Source organism: Ixodes scapularis, unplaced genomic scaffold (genome assembly GCF_016920785.2).
Source record: "Ixodes scapularis isolate PalLabHiFi unplaced genomic scaffold, ASM1692078v2 PGA_scaffold9__187_contigs__length_104089568, whole genome shotgun sequence".
Taxonomy (NCBI): Eukaryota; Metazoa; Arthropoda; class Arachnida; order Ixodida; family Ixodidae; genus Ixodes; species Ixodes scapularis.
Window position 1 is genome coordinate 39,160,015 of NW_024609884.1, and position 6,616 is coordinate 39,166,630.

Genomic DNA, 6,616 nt, shown 5'->3' on the forward strand with positions numbered 1-6,616 from the left:
TTGGTAGGCGCAAAAACCAGAATGCCGAAGACAAAAAACAAAACGCATTCTATTTCATTTAGTGCGTGCATGTGGAAACTTCCCTTGTAGTTTTGGTTACGTATGTTTCTGGGAATGGGTTTGCTAAATCAGCGTCTTGAACACAATGAGTACTATTGAATTTTTATACTAGTTTCTGCATTACATTCCCTAAATAAAGACCACAAAATATCACGAATCTGCATATGATGTCAATAAAGCGCTAACGTAACGCGTTCTGGTCTGCTATGCGTATATGTTTCCCTTTTCTCCAGGCTGTGTAGCAACTTCATAGGCCCGGCAAGCAGCACCTATTCGCATTTAATTGTGTTAGCTCGTGCTTAAGTCTGCACATCCCCAACAGGTCAAATATTTGCAAGAACTATTGAAATAGATCGTGAGAAGAATATCGATAAGCGTGTTTGCTACTCACATAGAAGTAAACATTGCTTAGAAGAAAAACGTAATAGCATGGTAGAAGCTGGCCATGACCACGCTCTTTGTAACGTATTATGTTATCTGGCATCAGGCGTACAGTGAACTGAACCAAGAAGAGTTCGTAAACAGTAAAAAGAATACTGCTCATGCGCGCGTGCTAACTTGCACTTATCAGCACAATTACTTGGACGAATGAGAATACAAATCATACGGCTGGGAGTGCGGCATTTACTTTATTATGTAGACTGTCACATTTTCAGTCCCTTTACCGTTGTCCAATCATAATCATGAGAAACTGGAGCAAAGCTAAGCCTACTAATCACATTTTGGCTTTTTGTATATGCTGGTACATGCTTTCTTTGCGCTAGTGTCGAGCTATATTAGTTCTTCATATGTCCCCTCACATCCACGGTACGTTTTCGGTTCGCGTAAATGTGCCGATATGCCAGAGAACTATCATGCTGTGGTTTTTGTGGGTAGAGACGTGATTCTAAGCCCCAAATTGGGTAAAAATTGTAGTTGTGACTATAGACGTCACCTATCTCTATCCGTTCGGATTTTTTCTTGGCAGTCTGCCTAATCATGCCGAGCCCTACCATGGACAGCATCTCGACACACCTTCATTTCAGAGCCATATTTGTTTTACTATCCTGTAAAAGTATTGTAAACGTGACAGCGGCGCATTAATGCGTTCGATCTAGCTACCCGCGTGCAACAGCACAGTACGGCGATTGCTAGGCTGAACACAGAGCGCTTACAATTTCTCCGACAACTTTTCTACTCAGGAAGCCTTAAAGGCAGCCACTTGAGCCGGACATAAATGGAAGAACAAAAGCTCACTTCGACGAGAGGTTGGACGGCAGCAGCCGCAGGATGCTGCTCCTTTTCCCCTCGTGCTTTCTGTCTCCATTTGTTCTCGACAAGCCGTTTTTCTCTCGGAACCCATAAAAGTCAATAGGGAAAGGGAAGGCGAGGGCTGCACACGCTGTAGGCCCCGAGGCCCTTGGTTGGCGGTCGCATCAGTATATCAAATGTTTCGGGTCTCCGTGACATGTTTCTAAAATGAAAAGGAAGAGAAAACAATAAAGAAAAAGAGTCTGCAAAGGGCTCGGCTGCAGGAAACAGCCAACAACGGCTGTAAATATTCGGTATAATGATTGAATGAAGAAAGTCTGCGCTACAGATGGCACTTCACTGCTCTTAAGCGGATAAAGAACGTCATTTGGCGGAATTTAATCGCCATTTCTGGGTCCATACCCCCCACTATCTTGTGACCGCTGGTGTGCCGGTCCCGGCTTATTCTTCGTTCTGTATCCGTCGCTGTATAGCGTCGATTACTCCGCAAGCTGTACTGATTTTTAATGGCTTCTGAAAGAGAATATGTCGCTGGGTCGCAATTCTAATCACATTTCTGGAAATTTGAACTCGAGGGGGCCTTGTGAGGTTTTTAGGCGAGATAACAAGATGTTTAGACAGCTTGCTTCCAGGGTTTCGTTTTCAATGCCTTATTACGAAATTTTGGAATAGCGTATGCAAAGGCTCTGCCTCCGCAAGGAATAGCGTCGTCGCCACAGACCGTGCGCCGAACGCTAACCGCGTTTCGCGCTATGAGTGCGCTCGGCTTCTGTGCGCTGCCATCTTTGTCTGCTGCGCTGTTGAAGGCCTTCTGAGCATGCGCTTTTGTTCTTTCGTGCAGTATGTATCAGGCGCTGCGCATGAGTCGCATGTGTCCACATCTCTGTTACTTAACATTTTTCGCCCGATTGATAAGCACTGGAAAGGTCTATACAGTGTCAGTGAGTCTTTAGGAGTCAGTGCGTGACTGCTTTGTTTTCCTGTTTCTAACCACGTCAGAATTTGACCGCGATAAGGCCTTAAAGGTGCGCCCGCGAAACTCCTTGGCGCTCTCATATGTTGCACGATGGCGTTCTAAATGTTTGCTATTATGCAAGAGATAAAATAAACATTTTCGATATTTGACAGAGGAATTGGTAGTATTTTGTGACTCCTAAATTTTTTTGTGTGTAAATACGCCATGTAACTTCTTTTTTTAAATTTTTTATTGCGCAGTGGTTAGACTGCCGTACGACGGCGCTTCTTATGTAATGTTCATGCGCCGTCCGATTGTGCTGACTCTGGCGCGTTCCGGGTACCGTGCTCCTATCGAGCGTCAAACTGCCGTTTTTTAGCGAAGAACAGCGTACTTTAAACATAGCTGTGCTGAAATTAGTAAGCCTACTTTTATACTCGGCCATTCACGCGCAATTTTCGTATATTTCCTTCTTTTCTTTTTTCTCGCATCAATGTTTTATTATTAGGTTTGGGCTTGAAAATATTTTGACAATGTTATAAAAGTCCATTTTTATACATATTTGAAGAAAAAAAACTATTAGAGGTTAAAATAACTTAAGAACACTGAAGGATGATATTCCTATAGTTCGTTTCACATTAAGTGAGAACAACTGAGTCAGTTATTTTAATACGGATTTCTTTTTCTTTTCTTTTTTCACGTTGGCGTAAAAGGACGTTTTTTACTGCATCCAAGAACTTGGTGACGCGTTGGCTCAGCTGGTTTCGGCAGTCTTTGCTGGACGAGATTCTCGTCCTCGGGTCATTTTAGAGTAATCATGTGTGGACGAGGAACTCCAAGGTGACTGTAGAAGAAAACCAAGAAGCTGGCTACGCCCGAGTTGACTGTCAAGGGCCGTCGATGTCTTGTCATCGACCCAGGAACCATGGATGACATGTGCACCAAGCTGCATATCGCATCGCCGATGACGTTATAACTGCCCCAGTGCCATTCAAAGAAATCCCCGAATGGGCCAGAAAAAAGAAGAAAAAAAATAAGAAAACGGGGTGTTGGAGGTTGCCCTAGAATTGACGCCATGAAGTCCCACCGCAAGAGCAGTGTGACTCCCGACGACATCCTGCCTCGATTGCGTGCTGCACGCCAGTTGGACCGTGTGATGGTCCCAGGCATGGCGCCACTCTGTCTACGCTGCCAACGAAAGGGACGCATCCACATGCCGCATCCTGAGGTGCAACGACTGCCGTCTGTTCGGCCATGGTGGCATCCAGTGCTTCCGAACGTACGCGGCGGCCACAGCACCTGTGGGAGGCGACCAGAGCAAGCGAGGTCGACATCGAGGAAGTCGCCGTAAGTTAATTAAAAAAAAGTTAATTAGCTTAATGATATTGACAGTCATCCTTCCATCTAACGTCCGCCGAGCTCAAGAAACGCATGGCGAAGACGGCATTGTAGCAGTGAACCGCCTTAATATATTGGCTATATTATGTCTTTGAAGAAACTGTACCTACACTCCGTTTCATCTTCCGACCGAGTGCTACCAACCAATCCGACACGCGTCAATGGGTCAAATCAAGCTGGCCGAAAAGCGCAAGGTCAAGGTGTATTTGAAGGCGATATGAAATGCGATAGCGTTTATTTCGGCAGCACCTCCGAGAAGATTCTGCTCCGTAACACAAAACAAATGGGCATGAACGGACGTGTGGATTAACTGGAACGACAGAACAAAACTCTGAAAGCGCCCTAAAGGGAGAGTCGAACCCAAGACCCCTAAATCGTCAGCCCGGCGCTCAGCCACTACACCAATGGGAAGCTTGGGTAGCAGTGTAGCTTCTAAATGTGATAACATTTCCGTTCGCCATCCGCCACGACAGGACGTGCAAATGGCGCCGGCGGGTAGCTTTGACCTTTTCTCCCGCTGCACGAGGGCTCGTGCAGCCAAGAAGCTATCTAAAGCAAGGAGGTCGCGCTTTAGCCCGCGATTGTACAGGTATTACACAACACAGGGAACCATTTCAGAAGTGTCGTGTCGTAGTACGCGTGGCAAATATCCCAAATACATTGCGGGAACTAACTGGGATTTACGAAGAGGAAGTGTACGTGCAACTTGGGTCTCACTTTTAGTTCTGACGAGTCTGAACCAATGGTCTTTGTCGACGAAAGCAGAGAGTCCCTGAAAATCCAAGGTATTGTAATAGACGGTCCACGTATAAAAGAAAGATATCTGGAGGAATGGCTCAATTAGGGAAGGAAACATCTAGGGGAACATGAAAGAACTATAATTAGGAGGGTAAAAATAATACCAGCAATTATGCTACTCCAGGCACTGCGGACATATATTAGGTATGAACGGGGCATGAAGGGGATATAAGAAGGAACGATAGTGCCTACCTTCTGGCAATAGGGTATTCTGCGTGAGGTCAGAGGCGGTATTAAACATTCGACGAAGGAGCAGAATTCCAGCGTCTGAAGCACTTACGGCGCCGCTTCACCGACCCCTCGCACAAACGCCCTGTGTCGTGTGGACGGACGGGGAGTTTCATCGGCGGAATTGCTTCCACGGATAGCTTTCAGTACTTGTAACCTAATTATAAAGGTAAAAGTGACAAACACGTTTAGAAAAGGCACGAAAGCACGTCGGTATAGGCCTAACCCAGCGTCTTGTACACCGCGCAAACGAGGTCCCGCTCCTCGAAGTGCTTGCGGCGCACAACGGCCGACGCTGACGGTGCCTTTCCCATCCTTAGTTTGATTGTCCATGCCCTAACCCCGATATCTTCGGGTGCTGAAAGCTGATACCGGCTTCTTTTCGGGATTTGCATTGCGGCACTAACCAGTAGGTCAGCATGATCGCAAACCAGGAAGCGGGGGCAGGGGAGCGAGCCGGATGCGAGATCGCGAAGCGGAGTCCTTCCCCTGACCGCCACGGTACACCTTACCCAATCAGGGCGCGGCGACCGCAGAGACGCTTGTGTTTGCTCTCGGGGCTAATAGACCCCTACGCACAGTTGCGTTTGAGAGCGTTTGAGGGTATTTGACTGCGTTGCGTCGAGAAACGAAAATTAGTCACCGGGACATCTGTGCTTCGTGTGAAGCGTAAATTCGAATTCAAGGCATAGCTTGGCACGCGACAAAAAATGCAGAGATGTCCTGATTTCTTGCAGCCGCAACGCAGTCAAACGCACTCAAACGCTCTCAAACGTAACTGTGCGTAGGGGTTTTTAGTATTAAAAAAAAAAGGTTCTGTGTATGTTTATACAGCCTAGAACTTGGTGTGCCTGAACGGGCGATGAGTCTCCCAGCTTTAGATGAGAAATTTAGCCAGTGCAGTACAACCACTAGCCTGGGGTCTTTAACGTGCATCACGCAGTAGTGATACACGACCGCACACCGGCACGATGCTCATGCAGATCGAAACGGGCAGGGGTGGGGATTGAACCCAGGATCCTGGGTTTTGCAGCGCGAGCTTTCGCTCCATGTGCTCCGAGCTGGTGTGCGCTATAGAGTTCCTGTATAGGCTCCCTACGGGAGCCAGAGTTGCGCGTTCATCCCCGTAGCGCCGTCTTTCCCGCACGGCATGTTGATCATGCTCCTCACGTGACTGAATTCGGTGAATAGCAACATCGCACGGTCGAGGCGCACGGCGCGCTCAGAAGCAGGGGAACGTACGCCCGGGCGCGCGCAACGTCTACTCTCCTGCACGGCACTTGATCCGTCTCCTCACGTGATCGGATTTCGGCGAATAGGGGCGCGGCGGCACGTGGAAAACAGACGCACAACTCTGGCTCCCGTAGGGAGCCTATACAGGAACTCTAGTGTGTGCTAGCCCACTCGGCCACCGATCCCCCCTTTTAGTATTCACTGGCAGTCATAGCTGTGTGCCCGACTGCTGAGCGCGTGCTGATGGCGAGCTTCCGCAGTTCTTTTGCATCGTGCATTCCGCACCATTAAGATTACCGGTCTTAGCGGCCTATTATTGTGAGCTCGCCCTGAGCATGCGCTCTAAACATTACCCTCAAATATGGCGTCAAGTGAGTACCCCCTATAGTATAGCACGCAATAGACCTATTGCTAAATTGGCCAAGCATCAAGGAGAATGCCAGGGATTGGTGTTCCACGCGCCTCACGTGCTGGACTCAACACTAGTAACTTTTCTAAAGCAAATACCTCAAACAAATGGCATCTTGCACGCGCGTTCGTCAACGCTTTATTTTGGTTATTAACTTCGAATCTTTCATACGGGGAAGGTGTGCACGTGGGGCGCGTGGAACACTAATCCCTGCATTCCCATTGATGCTTGGGTGATTTAGCAATATGTCTATAGAGTCTAGACCAATCTCACCACGCATTCCA